The sequence below is a fragment of the Bombina bombina genome, chromosome 9, assembly GCF_027579735.1.
Source record: "Bombina bombina isolate aBomBom1 chromosome 9, aBomBom1.pri, whole genome shotgun sequence".
Classification (NCBI taxonomy): Eukaryota; Metazoa; Chordata; class Amphibia; order Anura; family Bombinatoridae; genus Bombina; species Bombina bombina.
Genome location: NC_069507.1, coordinates 58983498 through 59005439, shown reverse-complemented (window position 1 = coordinate 59005439; position 21942 = coordinate 58983498).

The window sequence follows — 21942 nt, the reverse complement described above, 5'->3', positions numbered from 1 at the left end:
GGAAGATCTAGTGAGTCGCCTCAAAGAGAGGGGCTACAAAAATTCAGACATAACCAAGGCTATAAATGAGGTTAAACACCTAGATAGAAGATCTTTGCTCACCCCTAAAAGTGGTGATATCGCCTCATCCGAACATAAGGGAGTCACATTTGTTACCACATTTAGTGCTCAATACCAACAAATTTGTGGTATAGTTCGGAAACATTATGGCATGTTAAGGGCGGATGATAAATTAATTGACACTGTTGATAATGGTCTGAGATGCTCATACAGAAGGGCCTGTACACTTGGCAACATACTCTCCCCTTCCAAACTAAAACCTACTAAACAACCAACTAGTTCATGGCTACAACATAGGGGCATGTTTAGATGTGGACACACCAGGTGTAAACCATGTGATTATATGGATATAACAACTACCTTTTCCTCTACAGTCACAGGCAAAACATATGACATTGAAAGATGTCTTAACTGTTCATCTAGCAATGTCATTTATATGTTGGAGTGTACACAATGTCAGGTCCAATATATAGGACTTACGACTAGAGACGTAAGATCCCGTATGCGGGAACATTTTAGTACCATCAAAGTGGGTAAAGCAACCACTCCAATTGTGCAGCACTTTGTCACAAAACATCGCAATAGTATTGCTTCACTAAGATGGAAGGCCATTGAACAAGTGATTACCCCCCAGAGGGGGGGGTTACAAAGAAAAACTGTTAGAAAAACGAGAAATGTTCTGGATTTTCCAGCTGGAAACCAGATACCCCAAAGGCTTAAATTCCCAATATGATCTAATTAATTATTGGGAATAATTCAGACAGATATCCCTTAGCTCTTTTGGATTCAAAGGAGTATATTAAAATTAAATTAAAATTTCATTCTGATTTATGTATTTGTTCCATCCTTAGGCATTAAGTCATACTCATTGACATATGTATTTTGATACACCTAACAACATTTAATCCATAGATTTATAGATTGGGTTTGCTGTACACTTATTGACATTTTTTCACTTACAGCTTTAGGATAGTCATTTATATATACATAGAGTATTACATATTTGAGACTGGTATAACTTTTATTAGTAACAGGTCAGTTTCAATTTATAAACACTGCAATATGATACATTAGGATAACTCTAAAGGTTAGGTTTTACATTAGAGAAAGCCGATATACAGTGTTTGCAGTTCTATTCTTTTATATATATTTGTCTGTGAAATGCCTTATAATCATTGCTTTATTATGCTGGTTTGACTTGTAGTTGACACTTGTTAAGTTTCACAGGAAACTAATCAAAGTTCAAACACGCCTATTGTTTTTGAACCAATCACAGCCCAGGGGGGCCTTTTTTAAACTGAATTGATTAGCAATGTGATATTGGCTATGAGTAAGGCTACGGCCGAAACGCGTAAGCCACAGTTCTAGGTGTTTTGGACTTTCTGTGTTCTGTCCCCATGTTTGGATTTTAAATTGTTACAATAAAGTTTTTGATTTTTTAAATCTGACCCCGGACCTGTTCTATCATTTTTGGATTCATTTTGCCGTTTCACCGAGGATCGGATTAAAGGAGTGAGTGCTGGTACTTATTGTCCAATGGGAGGAAGGAAGGTGTGCAACGGTTAACCAATCAGGATTGTTAACGTCAGCAGTGAGTCACGCCAAGGCCTGTGTGTGTTTGGATCTACCTGTTGGAGAGGAGTTTGTTTGGCGAGCGGTGTTAGGCATATCCGCAAGTAAACCCAGAGGAAGGAACCGCGAGACAGCCCAGGATCACCGGAGTCGCCAGTCTCCCTCAGAATTGACTGTGAGTACACGGATAACACTGTGGCAGGGCGGTGATTGCTATATATTGCTGTATAATTGGCTAAGTAATTCACTACACAATATTAAGCTCTGTTACCCAGTGTCTTACACGGATTGTACCGTATGAAGCGGTGTATGCATCAACTCACTATTCAACAACTATATTGCTCTAAACACACAGGCTGAACTGTATCAAGGAATTAATTGACAACAACTTTGTTGTGTATCACATACGTGTTTTATCACATGTGCCATTACACTCCCTAAGTACCAGCACCTTTTCCCAACATAGTATACATAATTTTGGGGACTGTATGAATAGGTGATCTTGTCAGCCAAATTGTTTTTTCTTGGATATATATTAGGCACAAATCGGCTGTGTCTTGGTGGACAGCACCTGTGTCATACATTACAAGTTTTTTCATACTTGTGCTCCTTATTTAACATGGAGGAACAGAATCAAATCTACTATTCCCTCATTCCAGTGACTGAGAGGGATTGTCTCCAGCAAGACATTGATAAGGTTTTTTCTACAGACAGGACTATCATGACATTAAATACTTTGTTTATGGATATGGAAACAAATTTAATCAAAGAACATAAACTACAATGGGATATCTGGACTTTAGAAAGATATTATTCCCAACAGATGGTACCCAGGGGCATGAGAATACAAAAGTTCCCATCCTTTGAGACTAATGATAAATCTTTCATTGATGATTGGAATCAGACTTTAACTGACTGTTCCCTGAAACTGATGATGTTATTGATTGGGTATAAGATCCATTTGCTCAAAATGCTTAGAACAGATATTGCAGAGATACAAAATGAGCTAAACAAAAGAAGTCAGGATAGTCAGTTTAAGGGATTTGATGAACAGCTTTCAAAGGTTGTAGCAGACACGAAACAGCAGATAATGGAACATAAACATTCCAAATTCATCAGGGATAATAGTGATTATCAAGCCAACACTGTTTATATTTGGAATAAACAGCAGAGATTTATTGCCAGAAAACAACAGAACAGACAGAGAAGTAGCAGTCGCAATAGACGCAATAGACGCTGGAGAAATAGTAGACAGGTTACATTCAGTGATAGTGAGGGAGATTCAGGAGGCGATGACTCTCAGACATACAATAGAGACACTGCTCAACACACTGCTCCTATAGTTCCCCAAGGTATTCTGAAACAACCAAATAATACGCAAGTATCTTCATACAGAAGTATCAATGACATACCTAATGACAATCAAACTAGACTTAGACCTTATGATGATCGTGCACACATGACAATGCCCTCAGGTACTACATCTTTTCAACAGCCAGGACCATCACAATACGATTACATACAACAAAATACAGCATCAAACACTTATCACAGTGGACAGTCATATCAAAACTACCATATTCCTCCACCTATTGTCAATACACATATGGGTATGGGCTCCATGAGTTCAGACAATAGGACAGTACAGGATTCCAGAGCTATTGAACAGGTTTTTTCAATCCCTCCACAAGTCCTAGGGAGGGGAAGAGGGGCAACAGGTACCTCAGAACCCAGGTACCCTCAGAGAGCAAACAGATCCCAACGGAGACGTTAAATTTTCAAGTTATTAATCTATCAGATGTTGCATTAACCCCTATACAAATTAAAGTCTTGAGCCACGGTTTAGGTTTTGCTCCAACTAATGACTTCAACCTTTTTAATACCATCTTAGATCTCAATAAACTAATAAGGAATTTAACTCTGCGCAAGCACTTCCAGGACTCTGACAATTTTACTCCATCATCAGATGGGAGAGTGGATGATCAGAGTCAGCCCCTATCTTTCTCAGAACAATGTGATGTTATCAATCTCAATAGTCTTTTGAATGAGGGCTCTCTGTCCCCCAGTCAAATAGTGGATAAACAAGTCAGATTTAGAAACAAGTCTAAATTTTATCCAATTCATTCACGTGGCAATGTCTTAGAAACCTTTTATAAAAGGGTAGAGCAGGATCTTGTTAGCTTGAAAAATACGCATATATGTACTACTAACAATTTGACTAAACAGGAGAAAACAGCCCTAAAATCTATTCAGAACAACAAAGCGTTGGTGGTGAAAGGAGCTGACAAAGGTGGCTCGGTGGTTGTCATGAATAGGTCTGATTACATACTGGAAGCCAACAGGCAACTGTTAGACACAGAGAGTTATATAAAACTTGACCACAACCCCATATGGTTTTTCCAAAAGGAACTCAAAGATCTTTTGGATGATGGCCTGGAGAGTGGCTTCCTAGACAGAAACACCTATGACTATCTTTTGGTCGACCACCCTGTCACTCCTATCTTTCATCACCTTCCGAAGGTTCATAAATCTTTGGAGGGTGTGAAGGGTAGACCCATTGTCAGCGGGATTGGGTCATACACGGAAAATGTATCCCAATGGTTGGATGCGATATTACAGCCATTGGTCACCCAGTTACCCAGTCATTTGAAAGACACCACACATGTGTTACAATTACTTGAGTCTGAGAAATGGAGTACTGACAGCATGTGGGTCACAGTGGATGTAACATCGTTATATTCCATGATCCCACATGATAAGGGGATACAAGCTTTGAGATATTTTTTGGCAGAACAAACCAATTTTTCCATACCATATCAGGATTTTATATTGAGGGTCACTCTATTTTTGTTGACCCACAATTATTTCGAATTTGAGGGTGAGTTTTTCTTGCAGAGACGTGGGACAGCTATGGGTGCCAAATTTGCACCTTCATACGCCAACCTATACTTAGGTTGGTGGGAGCTGTCCCACGTCTATACACAAATCAACCCATACATCAATGAAATTGCTTTTTATAAGCGTTTCATTGATGACCTTCTATTTATTTGGAAGGGGGACAGGTGCAGCATCACTGAGTTTATGACTTGGATCAATGATAATGATCTCAATCTTGGGTTCACTTTTGAGATAGAACCCTATGAAATAAACTTCCTTGATATCACGATGAGGGGCATGTCTGATGGCAGGATTGTAACTAGTAGTTACAGGAAACCGATCTCGGGCAATACTTTGTTACATGGCCGGAGCTGCCATCCTAAGCATGTCCCTTATGCGATAGCAAAGGGACAGCTGATTAGACTTAAACGAAACTGTTCTGATCCACAAACATATGAAAAACAGTCGGAAGATCTAGTGAGTCGCCTCAAAGAGAGGGGCTACAAAAATTCAGACATAACCAAGGCTATAAATGAGGTTAAACACCTAGATAGAAGATCTTTGCTCACCCCTAAAAGTGGTGATATCGCCTCATCCGAACATAAGGGAGTCACATTTGTTACCACATTTAGTGCTCAATACCAACAAATTTGTGGTATAGTTCGGAAACATTATGGCATGTTAAGGGCGGATGATAAATTAATTGACACTGTTGATAATGGTCTGAGATGCTCATACAGAAGGGCCTGTACACTTGGCAACATACTCTCCCCTTCCAAACTAAAACCTACTAAACAACCAACTAGTTCATGGCTACAACATAGGGGCATGTTTAGATGTGGACACACCAGGTGTAAACCATGTGATTATATGGATATAACAACTACCTTTTCCTCTACAGTCACAGGCAAAACATATGACATTGAAAGATGTCTTAACTGTTCATCTAGCAATGTCATTTATATGTTGGAGTGTACACAATGTCAGGTCCAATATATAGGACTTACGACTAGAGACGTAAGATCCCGTATGCGGGAACATTTTAGTACCATCAAAGTGGGTAAAGCAACCACTCCAATTGTGCAGCACTTTGTCACAAAACATCGCAATAGTATTGCTTCACTAAGATGGAAGGCCATTGAACAAGTGATTACCCCCCAGAGGGGGGTGACAAAGAAAAACTGTTAGAAAAACGAGAAATGTTCTGGATTTTCCAGCTGGAAACCAGATACCCCAAAGGCTTAAATTCCCAATATGATCTAATTAATTATTGGGAATAATTCAGACAGATATCCCTTAGCTCTTTTGGATTCAAAGGAGTATATTAAAATTAAATTAAAATTTCATTCTGATTTATGTATTTGTTCCATCCTTAGGCATTAAGTCATACTCATTGACATATGTATTTTGATACACCTAACAACATTTAATCCATAGATTTATAGATTGGGTTTGCTGTACACTTATTGACATTTTTTCACTTACAGCTTTAGGATAGTCATTTATATATACATAGAGTATTACATATTTGAGACTGTTATAACTTTTATTAGTAACAGGTCAGTTTCAATTTATAAACACTGCAATATGATACATTAGGATAACTCTAAAGGTTAGGTTTTACATTAGAGAAAGCCGATATACAGTGTTTGCAGTTCTATTCTTTTATATATATTTGTCTGTGAAATGCCTTATAATCATTGCTTTATTATGCTGGTTTGACTTGTAGTTGACACTTGTTAAGTTTCACAGGAAACTAATCAAAGTTCAAACACGCCTATTGTTTTTGAACCAATCACAGCCCAGGGGGGCCTTTTTTAAACTGAATTGATTAGCAATGTGATATTGGCTATGAGTAAGGCTACGGCCGAAACGCGTAAGCCACAGTTCTAGGTGTTTTGGACTTTCTGTGTTCTGTCCCCATGTTTGGATTTTAAATTGTTACAATAAAGTTTTTGATTTTTTAAATCTGACCCCGGACCTGTTCTATCATTTTTGGATTAGTTTCTAAACTACAGAGTTGGGGTAACCTCCCCCTCTCACTTACGGCCCAAATTATGTTAATCAAAGTGGTCTTATTTCCTAAAATTCTATACTTCCTACAGAACCTCCCTCTCTTGCTCTATAAAAAAGATCTGGCTCTCCTCAATAGGTCCTTTAATCAATTTATTTGGCAAGGTAAGAAACCATGTATATCACTCCATAAGTTAACACTACCTAAAGCTTTCGGTGGAATGGCTTGTCCCAATTTAAAGTTCTACAATTATGCAGCAGTCGCAAAATTTGCTCTGGACTGGATTACCGAAAAAAACTTGATCTCGTTCTATGAGATGGAGTCAATGTCGATAAAACTGTTTAATCTTAAGGCGATTCTTCACCACCCAGCAAGTAAGCTTCCAGACCCAATTAATCATCTCTTTACCTTTAAGTATATTGTACAGGCTTGGCAGAAAGTATGTAAGGAACTGGGAATAGATTTCCGAAAATCAGAATTTTTACCTTTATGTGGTAATCCTAGCTTCTCAGCAGCTCACAACCCCTCGATATTTGAGTTGTGGGCTGAACGAGGAGTGAACTATGTGATCCAGATATGTGAAGGGAGCAATCTGAGGCTCCACTCGTTTGAGACTATATTAAAGCAGTTTGATCTTCCAAGGTCCAGTTTTTTTGCTTACCTACAAACTAGGCACTGGGTAGAGAAACTAAGGCAGGAATCAGGTCTAGAGATAGATAGCAAATATTGGCAGAACATTATCTCACAATATTGTGAGGGGGTGAACTCTATCTCTTTAACCTATGGTATAATTATGAAATTTCTGGGCCAGAAAAAAATACTAGAGACATCATCAAAGTGGGCTAAAGAAAAAGTAGAGGTAGAGAGTGAGACCATTATACAGAGTATTACACGAGCAGCAGGGGCGACATGTATGCACACTTGGAAAGAAACTCACATGAAATTATTAAATAGGGCATATTTAACGCCTGCTAGACTGGCAAAATGGGGTTTTGAAAATAGGAATTGCCCCAAATGCTGTAAAGAACAGACAGATTTTTTTACACTGCTTCTGGGAATGCCCCAAAATATTCCAATTCTGGCAAAAGATAAACTTTTGGGCATGCAAAATAACGGGGACAAAGTTTAAAGTGACTCCACACCAAGTACTGTTTCTTTGTAAATATTCGGTCGCCCTACCCAACAATAGATTTATTAACTTACTTATTTTGACGGCCCGTAATATAATTTTAAAAAAATGGAAAAGTCACAACTCACCTAGGTTTACAGATTTCTTAAAAGAAGTGCAGCACCAAATGGTGATGGAACAGTGTCAGGTAAAAGTCAATAATTTAAAAATGATAGCTAGATTTTTCAGTAAATGGAAGAAATATATCTATTCACTTCCCCTAGAGATGCAAAGACAAGCGGTGATTCAATATGAATCTTCAGCATGGGTACAACGTCAAATAGAGCTGGGTTCTCTTTCCAGATCATGGTTTTTGAACCAATAGCTCTCAAAAGAGATTGATGTGTCTTCTCCCTCAGTTACACATTTCTAGTCTCATTGCTTCCGTATCTTCCCCTTTTTTTTTTTTCTCTCTCCCCCCCCCTCCCCCGTAGCCCCTCTCGTTATGAGCCTCCCTCTTTAGGCTCTCTTTAAAGTAAGGTTAAGTTAGACTAATTTATGGGACTCAAAGGGGAATCAGGAGTTTTTGTACTACCTGAAATTTTGAGTGTTAATGTAAACTAATAAACACATCTCCTGTATCATCTAATAAACTCCACTCCGTAGAGGTGGAGAACTCTCTCCAATTGCCATAAACAATAGAGGACAGACACCAAACAGATAAACGGGTTCTGAAGCCCAAGTAGATATACAATTACTCCTATAGATCAGGCCTTGTGTTCGTAGTAAGGGCTGAGCCACTAACATGTATAGGAGGAATGGAAGATATCCTGGTACAAATGATCATGCAAACATATAAGAATTTATCTTAGGTTAGATAGAAGTATTTGTGAAGGTAACTGTCTGTATTATTTCAATAAGGGAATTTGCCTGTATTGTAAATGTGAAGTATAGGAGCTGCGCCTCCTAAACATTTGTATCATAACTTTTTCTTTTTCAATAAAGTTTAAAAAAATAAAAAAAATAATAAAGTTTATAATTGGCAAATGTCCAATAGAAAGAATAGACAAAGAAGGAAGTGGTCAAACAATAAAGCAAAAACCACAGAAAAGAGAGTTACTTTTTCAGATTCTGAATATAGTGACACAGAGCAGACAGCTCACTCTGCTAGGAGTGGCTCTAGTGATCTATCAGATGAAGGTGAAGTAGTAGTTAGGCCCAAACAAAATGCCAAGACACAACATGTCAAACCTGATCCTCCACCTAGTAGAATTGAACCTATAATCACTAGAAACCTGAGATATAAAGAGAAAAAACAAGAGAGTTCAGATACTAGACAGAGGGAATTCCTTAATGATGATGATAGTGATTCTTTGACACTTACGGGCATATTTATCAAGCTCTGAATGGAGCTTGATGCCTTGTGTTTCTGGCGAGCCTGCAGGCTCGCCAGAAACAGCAGTTTTGAAGCAGCGGTCACAAAGACCGCTGCTCCATAACCTGTCCGCCTGCTCTGAGCAGACAGACAGACATCACCGGAAATCAACCCGCCGTATTCAGCGAGGTCTGTCGGACCTGATCCGCACTGTCGGATCAGGTCCGACAGACCTTAATAAATAGAGTGTTACTACTAAACCATATCTAAAGGTTTTACAACCTAACCAACACCCTTTAGGACAGGTAAGGATGGAAACAGAAGGGGGAGGAGCAAGAGGAGGAAGCACAGAAAGAGGTCACAGGGGTCAAAGAGGGAGATACAACAAATACAAGATATAAAAATTATTAATCTTTCAGGTTCCACACTCAGTAACGATGAAATATCTGTTCTGAGTCTGGGCCTTGGCTTTGTCCCTAGTGCCACCTTTAACCTTTTCGAGACGATCACTGATGTTAACCATTTGGTGAGAGATCTGACTCTCAAAAAATTATTTTGGAACAAAGGGTGTAATAACATAAATGAAGCATCAGGTAATGTTCCTAGCCCCTCTGATAGCTATGCTGATCTCCCCTCGATTATGGATATTATAGCTTTTGGGGAAGCATGTGATTACCTTCTTCTCCATGATCTCTATCATGAATCAAATATTTCGAACCCCTTTGTTAAAATTAACCATGTGGGCTATAAACCAAGATCATTTTTTTATCCCACTAAAGAGAGGGGTCCTTTCTTGGAAGCCTTCCACAGACGGGTCGAAGAAGACCTAATACAGCTATCCAAATACCACAATGCAGCTCCCCCAAACCTCACTCAGACACAGAGACTTGCTCTGGAACAGTTGAGGAAAAGAGAGGAAATAGTTATCTGCCAGGCTGACAAGGGGGGAAGCATTGTGGTATTGGATAAATTAGCATATATAAAGGAGGCAGAAAGACAGATCTTTGATGCAGTAGTATACTTTACATTATCCAGGGATCCGACTAATGCCTTTAAGCATTACTTCTAGATCTATTGGATGATGGACTGCAGGAGGGGATTTTAGACCAAGACACATTTGATTATCTCAGTGTTACAACTCCAGTTATTCCACTCTTTCATCACCTCCCCAAGGTACACCAATCCTTGGAGGAGGTGAGAGGGAGGCCTATAGTTTCAGGCATAGGCTCGCTTTTTGAAAGAGTCTCTGGATGGGTGGAATCTCTACTTGCAGCCCACTGTCCTTCAGCTGCCCTCATATTTGAAGGATACCACAAACCTGCTTAATAATCTGGAACAGCTGGTTTGGAATACCGATTGTTCTTGGATTACGGTTGATGTGGTGGGACTTTATTTGTGTATTCCGCATGAATATGGTCTGGAAGCCGTACAAGCTTCAATAGACATGTATAGTAACTATGATTTAAAATTAATACAATATTTGTTGAGAGTCTTGAAATTTCTCTTGAATCACAACTATTTCAAATTTGGTGAATCTTTCTTTCTCCAAAGACGTGGGACCGCAATGGGTGCGAAGTTTGCCCCAGCCTATGCGAATATTTTCATGAACACACCTCTTTAGGGATAGGAATCCACACAAGAGCAAGATTCAGTCATACAAGAGATATATTGATGACTTGCTCTTTGTGTGGATAGGTACACAATCAGAAGCTGAAGCATTTATTATCTATCTCAATACCAATGATCTTAACCTTCAATTTACATCAACATTTGACAAAGTAAAGGTACCATACCTTGATCTTTACTTGATAGGTGACCCTCTTAATGGTAAGGTGGAAACCACACTATATAGAAAGCCGATAACGTCCAACACGATCCAACATGCAAGATCGAGCCATCCCAAACAAACTGGTTTTGGGGTGGCTAAGGGCCAATTTATACGGCTTAAGAGAAATTGCTCTTCAGATAATGATTTTCAAAAAGAAGCAAATACTTTGAAAAAACAGCTTGAGGACAGAGGGTATCACTCGAAGATTATTAAGAGAGCCTTTTTTGAAATAGAAAGGATGGATAGGAAGATCATGCTTCAACAAAATAAAGATTACATAAATAGAAACTTTGTAGGGTCTAAACCAAATTTTATCACTACTTTCAGCACACAGTTTACAGAAATGTGCAAAATTATAGGTAAACATTTTCCTGTATTGACAGGAGAAGACAGCCTTAAAAACTTAGCTTCAGAAGGTTGCAATTACATTTCTAGAAAGGGTCGTACCTTGGGCAATATCTTAGCACCCAGCATGATAAGAAAAACCACTTCAAGTGGAAGTAGTTGGCTAACAGTTAAGGGTTATTTTAAATGCCACTTTTCAGGTTGCATAGCTTGTAGCCATACTACTGTCACTAATAGGTTTCAATCGAAAGTAACCCAAAGGGTGTTTTTGCATCAGGTTGTACTAATTGTCGGACTACTTATGTTATTTATTTAGTAGAATGCACAGATTGCAATAAACAATATGTAGGGTGCATCACACGTGAGGTGCGGTCATGTATCAGAGAGCATCTTAATAATATAGATAAAGAAATTGATGTCTCTGATTTGGTACACCATTTTATAACATTTCACAATAAAACAGTTAAAACTTTTACATGGCAAGTGATTGAAACCATTACTAATGCCCCCAGGGGAGGAGACAAAATCCAAAAACTTTTTCACGGAGAGGCCTTTTGGATTTTCACTCTGTAGACTAGACCACTGGCAATTCTAGTATAATCGTTTTGGATTATGTAACCTCTATTTATTAAATTGTTTATTTCAAGTTGAGTGGCTGTCTCTGATTAAATAAGAGACTGAAGCATAGCGGAGCTAGTATAGCCCAAGTTTAGCTGATAGCAGAAATAATAAGGCTCTATATCATACTCTACATTGTTTATTTCGATTTAGGGGGTCTTTTTCTTCACCATATATATTCTGTATAACCCACTGGAAAATGTATACTTGCCATTACATACACCATAGTCAATAAGTAAACAGGATCACATATCTCTTGGGAACATTCCTCTAGTGCTTAGAAATAGACAACCAGCATCCAGGTTGTCACAGCCCACAGGGGACTCCACTAAACTAGTACTAAAGTCATTGGGATGGCAAGAAAACTGCCAGACCTGCCATTTGGGCATTGCTAGAGGGGCAACCACCCTGGGCCCAAATGCTTTGGGGGGCCCTCACTGTCAGATGTGAGGGTATTATATGGTACAATGTACCTCCTGTATTTAGTTTATGAAGAAGTGTTTATGGTATCAGGAGATAAATATATAGTGTTATTTTTTATATAGGACACACTGAGTGTTGGGACACAGGTGGGCTATGCATGGGGTAGGGAATATAGAGGAAAAGGAATAAGGGGGCTGGACTGAGGGCCCCCAAAAATGCTAATAGTGGACCTGGAAACTGCACTGCTCAAAGCCAGCACCTCCTCAACCAAAATAACTTTGACGTAAGGGAACATTTTCCATTGCCCCATAAAAGACAAATCCCCAACGTATAGTAATAAATAAATTAAACTGTAATACAATAACATATTACAAGAGTTATTTGTAATTAGCGTACCCAAAAGCCAGACTGGTAAAGATTACACAAAAAAAATCTTATAATCATTTATGGAGAGTAAAAAGGTGACAAGTAAAAAAATCACCAATATCTAAACTGTATACTTTTCTAAAGACTAAGGAGAATCACACAAGGAGTGTGGATATCTCCTGGAAGTATGCACCTGAAAACACTCTCAGCCTAGACTCTGTGGCAGTAATTCCAGAACGGGTAAAATTAAAATATAACTTTTATTATGAATTGCTCTTAAAATAAGGGTAACACACAAATTAAAAACGACACTAGCACCTCCAAGACATCTATTAAGTGGTTCACTCTGTAGGAGGACTTATTGGATCAAAGGCCTAATATATATAATTATATTCTCCTTAATAGAGTTATCATTGTTCTGCTATACTGCTGCTATTGGGTCCAAATAATATCTGTGTACAGTCATAATATGACTACCACCCTGTATAAGGATATTTGGTTACCCTAATAACTCTGGATCATGTGGTGTAAGCCAGAATTGTGTCTGTTTGTATGAATATTTTCTGAGAGGACAATAACTGATTGATTCCTCTCAGTGAGGCCAACTATCCTCACTGTTTAATGGTACAACATGTGGATGTTTATTGAAAAAACAATATTCAGTGTTGCTTGTATCCAGATATACACTATTTAGACTCTGTACTCTAAATAGTAGTTGTAAAGTTTTATGTGCAACACTAAAGTTATGTATTATATTGACCACATACGTATGATACTGTTCTGATATTTAAGCTTAATACATTCCCCAACCAATTGCTCAGTGCAATTCCTTGTTGTTATGTTATTACTGTTTTGTTCTGTTATCATTCACTTTATAAGTAATATGGGAGTGTTCTCAGTCTATGTAATGTTCCGGTCACTGTTTGACTCCTGGTTTATATAGCATTTAACACAACAGCACTAAACAGTATCACTATAGAGTTAATGTAGGTTACAATATTTTCTTATCTCTTAGCGCTGTATAAATATCCCTTGTGGTATCTCGTGTTAGTTGCAAAGCAGCAGCACTGTTATTGTGTTTCTATTTTGTATCACATTTCAGTTACATTCAATTTGCGCTGTAAACTTGTAACTAATTACTATACTAGATAGTATAGATCTGTTTGCATTGGTTGGTACCTATACTCGTGTCAGTTCAGATTGCAACTGACTCGGTAGGTTCAATTATACTCTCTATTGTCCTGCACAGTAATAAGTAAGACTAATTATATATCAGTTAGCAAAAATTCTAGCTAAGTCTGGCACAACCCAGACTATACAACAAATTAACTACGTATAGTAGATACTGAGTATTAGATTGTCATTGAGGTGCTAGGCTTTTAAAAAATGAGAGCGCCCAAACGCTTGCTGTGACTCCTGACTAGTTTCGCCCCTCCGGGCTTTGTCAAACTGTATACTGTCTGCCCAAAAAAGCTGTGACTGTTCCACAGAAAACCTCAACAAACAGCCTTTCTGCTAGAGTAGAAGATTGTGGTTAAGATGTGTGAATTTGTTTCACAGACTCCACCGTTCTTTACTTTTAAATTCCAACATAAACACAAACCCATAATGCTATTTTACAGCATTGAAATTATGTTTTAGCTTTCTAAAAGTGTACATAAGATATGTAAGTACCTGTTGAAACATATAGGGCCAGATTACGAATAGTGCGCTAACAGATATGCATGAGTGAAAAGGGATTATCGCAGCAGTTTGCACGCTTTGGGTGTAGTGCTGGTATTACAGGTTGAAAGTAAAGCGTTCGCTTGAACGCAATTAAAGTTAACACGCGTCAGGATAGTGCTTCCTCAGAACTCTGGTTAACTGTTTCACGAAAACAAAAAAGTATGACAAAACACACCTAAAATACATTACAAAGTACAGTTACATTAGTAAATTGAGAAAAGAAAAATAACACTTTATTAAATATATATGCACAAACGAACAATACCAAATTGGATCAATAGGAAAATGAGTATGTCAACCATTCCTAAATAGTCAAATAATAGGTGATCCAACAATATTAGTTTAAAACAATGGGCTTATAAATGGGCTGTGTGGTCTAATTGTGATCCCATAAGACTGTGAGAAGAAAGTGGAGAGACAAAAGAATGGAGTGTATGCTATAGGTCACAAAGGGTCATACAATGTACACAGAACTATGCGCTCAAAGGCGTCCTCCTACCTGCGTACTGCTGGGATTGAACCCAGTCAGCCGATTTCTAGCTCATTGTCCTGTGTCTTTAAACACCATACACACATAGTTTAGATCAATTTGTTTATACCATGTTCATAATTCCATAAATGTAACTATGTATTCTTAAGTTACTCCAACATTTACTAATCAAACATATACACAAATGACACAGTGTTGCACCATATCACACTGCGTGACACCCATACATCCAAACACAGTTTATGTCTTGAATCGTTCTCAGTGTATATTCATCTACTGAGAGAGCTAGGTTACATAACCTTCATATAAGCATTCATTCAAAAGAGTGTGTGTACAAATATGGGGCATAATATATCTCCCCTTGACACAGTGTATCACTGCCTGACTAGTTATAGTGATATGTGTTAATAACTTAACACTGTGTCCGGGGTACTCGAAGGTATTATACTAATCAATCTGCGTGAATGTCAAATCATCACAGAGTATATATATCAAGATCAGATTCCTTCCATCGAATAGTCAAAGAGTATATATATCAAGATCAGATTCCTTCAATCGAATAGTCAAATATCGCTACAACTATAACTTTGTCAAGCAGAGGAGCAAGCCGTGGCTTCCACAGTCCTGGGTCACACAATAGGTCACGCCCACCGACGCGTTTCGTCACTAGTACGGGACTTTGTCAGGGCATAGGGGTGGTCCAGCTGTTCAGTCCGTCTGTTATAGTCGGACGTTGCCATAGTAATGGCAATGTTTGGGGAAGTGTTCCCCACAATGCTGGCGATCATGTTTATCTGGTATTTGCACAGCTTACTGTGCACATAGAATTAGTCCACACTGTATTAAAAATGAGGGAATCATTCATTTTTATAGGGCACCAACTGCTAACTGCAAATGCATTGAAATATGAGTCGATCCTTATATAGATACTTATGCAGATCATCAAAAAGAAAGAAAATATTTTTGATCAGATCATTTCTATCACAAACTGATTTTTGCAGTTATATTGCTAGTCAATATTATAAATCCTGCTGGATTAGAATTCATTATCATAATGATTGCGAATATGTGTGAGTGTTCCCCGCAATGATATTGGTCAAATTCATTTAGTATACATATATTCTCTCTACACATGTAGGCTTAATCCATACAGTTTATAATCATAGAAGAATCATCATTCAGTTAATTACTAACGTTTAACTCTATATAAACTGAAGTGTAAATGGATCCATTTATTTAAATGTTTCTGTAGGTTCATCAGTAAAAGGAACATGATATTATGTCAGAACTTTGCACCCACTCAAAGCAATTGCTATTATATGCTTCATATTGATGCAATGCTATTTGTTCTACTGGATAAATATCTGATGAATATATAAATAAAAGGGAATTCATGTAGTCGGAATCACTATACAGATATTAAAAAGTTTTTAGGTGCCGATACTGAATACTTATTTTAAAGGAAACTTTTATACGAAATTCAAGGAAAGGGGTTATCCGGGCAGATGTCTTTAAAGGGCTTATCAAAGAGCAAAGGCACTGGAGAGACCTAAATTATTACAAGAAAAAAACGATACTAATAAACAGACTACCTCTAATAAAATCAGGATTATAGGTACTTTTGATGAAAAAACAGTAAGATTCGTAATATCTTTCAGAAGCATTGGCACGTGCTACAGGAGGATTCTGATCTGTCAGAAGTGATCACGGATAGACCTATAATAACTAACAGGAGATCTCAGAATCTTAAAGATATTTTGACTAAAAGTCACTTCACTCAATCTAAACAGAGAACCTGGTTACAAGAAACAAGAGGCTTCTATAAATGTGGTCATTGCCAAGCCTGTAAGAATATGTCCCCCCTAAAATACTTTGAACACCCCAGAACAGGTAAATGTTACCAAATAACTGATTTTATGAATTGCAGAACTAAGAGAGTCATATATGTGGCGATGTGCAAATGTCCATTAATCTATGTAGGCGAAACGTCAAGAGAATTACGCACAAGAGTATTGGAACATATGGGCGATATTAAATGGAACCGTAACGCACCAGTGGCAAAACATATGAATACAGTACATAAGGATAACAAATACCAAGTGTATTTCTTTGCTATTGATCAATTGAAATTAAAAGGCAGAAGAGGAGATATCAACAAAAATGCTCCTGCAAAAAGAATGCAGATGGATACATGAATTACAGTCTGCATCCCCAAAAGGCCTGAATGAAGCAATTTCGTATAAAAGTTTCCTTTAAAATAAGTATTCAGTATCAGTATTAACTGAATGATGATTCTTCTATGATTATAAACTGTATGGATTAAACCTACATGTGTAGAGAGAATATATGTACAGTATACTAAATGAATTTGACCAATATCATTGCGGGGAACACTCACACATATTCGCAATCATTATGATAATTAATTCTAATCCAGCAGGATTTATAATATTGACTAGCAATATAACTGCAAAAATCAGTTTGTGAAATGATCTGATCAAAAATATTTTCTTTCTTTTTGATGATCTGCATAAGTATCTATATAAGGATCGACTCATATTTCAATGCATTTGCAGTTAACAGTTGGTGCCCTATAAAAATGAATGATTCCCTCATTTTTAATACAGCGTGGACAAATTCTATGTGCACAGTAAGCTGTGCAAATACCAGATAAACATGATCGCCACCATTGCGGGGAACATTTCCGCAAACATTGCCATTACTATGGCAACGTCCGACTATAACAGACGGACTGAACGGCTGGGCCACCCCTATGCCCTGACAAAGTCCCGTACTAGTGATGAAACGCGTCGGTGGGCGTGACCTATTGTGTGACCCAGGACTGTGGAAGCCACGGCTTGCTCCTCTGCTTGACAAAGTTATAGTTGTAGCGATATTTGACTATTCGATGGAAGGAATCTGATCTTGATATATATACTCTGTGATGATTTGACATTCACGCAGATTGATTAGTATAATACCTTCGAGTACCCCAGACACAGTGTTAAGTTATTAACACATATCACTATAACTAGTCAGACAGTGATACACTGTGACAAGGGGAGATATATTATACCCCATATTAGTCCACACACTCTTTTGAATGAATGCTTATATGAAGGTTATGTAACCTAGCTCTCTCAGTAGATGAATATACACTGAGAACGATTCAAGACATAAACTGTGTTTGGATGTATGGGTGTCACGCAGTGTGATATGGTGCAACATTGTGTCATTTGTGTATATGTTTGATTAGTAAACGTTGGAGTAACTTAAAAATACATAGTTACATTTATGGAATTATGAACATGGTATAAACAAATTGATCTAAACTATGTGTGTATGGTGTTTAAAGACACAGGGCAAGTAGCTAGAAATCGGCTGACTGGGTTCAATCCCAGCAGTACGCAGGTAGGAGGACGCCTTTGAGCGCATAGTTCTGTGTGCATTGTATAACCCTTTGTGTCCTATAGCATACACTCCATTCTTTTGTCTCTCCACTTTCTTCTCACAGTCTTATGGGATCACAATTAGGCCACACAGCCCATTTTTAAGCCCATTGTTTTTAACTAATATTGTTGGATCACCTATTATTTGACTATATAGGAATGGTTGACATATACTCATTTTCCTATTGATCCAATTTGGTATTGTTCGTTTGTGCATATATGTTTAATAAAGTGTTATTTTTCTTTTCCCAATTTACTAATATTTATGCAGTGTGTAATTCAGCACTTGGCTTCAATGCCACAAATCCTTTAATTTTTCCTTAACGCATTCTTTAAAGTACAGTTACACTCATAACAACACTAACTAATAAAAAATATATTTTTTTAAAAATTGCACAAAAAAGTTATAAGGGCTAAAATATATGAGGTCTCAGGTGTTAGAAAAAATAAATCTAAATACGTCTACATATATATATGTTTACATGTGACATAGCAAAAGATCTTCTATGTATTTATAAATAGATATTCATATATATATATATATATATATATATATATATATATATATATACATACAGAGCTAACAATGATATTTAGCTGGTTGTTCGTTCCTGTGAGTGCATTTCTTTCTAGTCTCCCTATGTGAAAAAGGATAACCCAGACGTGGACTCCTTGCTCAGTGTGCTTAGAGAAATACTGCTACACCTCACTGATGAGGCTCAATGAAGGATGAAACGATTGTCTGGCGTTGCCTGGTATATCGACGCTGGACTGGCTGTAATGGGCGGGGTCAGACTTATATACTACAGGAGAATTCTACTCTGTGAAAAGCATTACTGGGCTAAAAGAAGTTGCGCCCAGGTGGTGAATCGCCTTAGATCAGGCTAACAATGATATTGAGCTGGTTGTTCGTTTCTGTGAGTGCATTTCTCTCTAGTCTCCCTATGTGAAAAAGGGTAACCCAGACGTGGACCCCTTGCTCAGTGTGCTTAGAGGAATACTGATACACCTTACTGACGAGAAAAAATGTGGGTTTAGTGCCCCTTTAATAGAACATATTCTGCTTTGTGAGGAACATTGGATTGTAAAATATTAATATTTAGCGCACCTGAAAATATGCATTCAGGTTAGCATGCAAGTAGGATGTTAGTTTTTTTCCACTTTTTTTGCTCCATTGAATTCATTGGGTGAATAGGTTAATGCACACGTGCTATCCTAACTTCGGCATTTTGCGCGCAAAAAGCTTACTTCTAGCGGAGTTAGCGTGTGAGCAGGTTTGAGTTTGCTAATTGAAAACAATCTAGTCTCCTTTATTACCCATTATTTGTGCATGACAACAAATCCAAAGCTAGATAGATTAGATAAGATAGATAGATGATAGATAGATAGATAGATAGATAGATAGATAGATAGATAGATAGATAGATGATAGACATATAGATGATAGATAGATAGATAGATAGATAGATAGATAGATAATAGGGGCTAGCAATGCAAGTTAGTGTAACATCATACGTTCACATCTCTTAAGTGAACATTTATAAGTGAGACATTAACAACTGGGCAAAAGAATTACACAAGAATTGAACAAGGATTGGACAAGTGATAAGGCAAGTCCTGTTGTAACACTGTGTTTTATTCACTGTTTGCTTAGTTTGTTAAATGCTTAAAGGGACACTGAACCCAGTTTTTTTCCTTTCTATTTTACTCCTATTATCAATTTTTCTTCGTTCTCTTGCTATCTTTATTTGAAAAAGAAGGCATCTAAGCTTTTTGTTTGGTTCAGCACTCTGGACAGCACTTTTTTATTGGTGGATTAATTTATCCACCAATCAGCAAGGACAACCCAGGTTGTTCACCAAAAATGGGCCGGCATCTAGACTTACATTCTTGCATTTCAAATAAAGATACCAAGAGAATGAAAACAATTTGATAATAGGAGTAAATTAGAAAGTTGCTTATAATTGCATGCTCTGTCTGAATCACAAAAGAAAAAATTTGGGTTCAGTGTCCCTTTAATTTCTTCACATTCCTTTTTGGTACCTTTTGTCTCTATAACAAACTACTTTATTCCATTACTCCTTCCCCCGCACCACCTGCACTGCTCATTAGCCCATCTCTCTTAACCTCACCTTACTTTTGTATTCATGAACTTCACACATTCCTAAAGACTCTCTCTCCCCCTTGCACCTCATCCCAAAAACAGTCTCATTACTGCAAATCTGCATCTCATCTCATGTCACTCTCCCTCTTGCGCATACTAGCTGCTGGCGACATCTCCTCTAATCCTGGTCCCCCACAACTTCCTAGCCTTGCACACCCATGTGTGCCCTTCAATAGACTTAAAAAACAAAACTCTGGTAACATTAATCTCATTCCTCTTGCATCTAAAACCACCAGTCCCTTCACTTGTGCACTCTGGAACTCTTGCTCTGTTTGCAACAAGCTCACTTCTATCCATGATCTCTTTATCTCCCATTCTCTTAAACTTATGGCTCTTACAGAAACCGGTCTCTCTGCTTCAGACACAACATCCACTGCTGCACTGTCACATGGGGGTCTCCATTTCAACCACACTCCTAGGTCTGGCAATAGACAAGGAGGTTATGTTGGTATTTTACTTTCCTCTCGTTGCACCTTTCAACAAATAGAGTCCTTCTCTTCCCTAAAATTATCTTCATTTGAAGCACAGATGATTCATTTATTTTATCCCCTCTCTATACGTGTTGCAGTCATATACTGCCCCCTCACTCCCCAACTCAATATTTAGATCACTTTGCTGCCTGGATTCCTTATTTCCTTTCCTCAGACACCCGGCCCTCATTCCTGGTGACTTCAAGATCCCTCTTGACAATCCTACTGCCTCCTCTGAAAAAAAACTTCTGCAACTCACTTCCTCTTTCGGCCTGTCACAATGGACTGACTCTCCCACTCACAAAGATGGTCACTCCCTTGATCTGATTTTCAGCTATCGATGCACTATCTCAAACTTCACAAATTCCCTTTTTCCTCTTTCTGACCATCATCTCCTAACTTGCAACATCGCTTCCCTCCCTACAACGCCCCCCCCCTTCCTCTACCCCTCACACCAAACTTCACAGAAGCACTAAGTCATTAGATCAGCAACAGCTCGCTAGCTCTCTTGAACCTCTCCTCTCATCCATCACCTCCTTTTCCTGCCCTAACCAATCTATCTGTCACTATAACTCCACCCTTACATCGGTCATTGACACTCTGGCCCCTCGTACCATAGTTTGGAAACCACACTCTCAACCTCAGCCCTGGCATAATCCTCTGACACAGTACCTACGCAGATGTTCCCATACTATTGAGCGACACTGGAGTAAATCTCGGAGTTCAGCTGACTTTCTTCACTACAAGTTTTAAGCAACAATACTTCTCTAATCTCATCTCTACTCTTTCCTCTAACCCAAAACGTCTGTTTTCAACATTCAATACTCTTCTCCGCCCACCCCCACCTCCTAATACAACTTCTCTCTCAGCTCAAGATTTTGCCAGCCACTTCAATAACAAAATTGACTCCATCAGAAATAAAATCAGCTCTCAACATACTACCAATTTCCACCCCTCCAAAAGCTCACAATCATCCAAAGCCCAAATACCCATAAATTTAGTTCTTTTGCCCCTGTTACTGAGGAAGACGTTTCTGCCCTTATACTGTCCTCCCACCT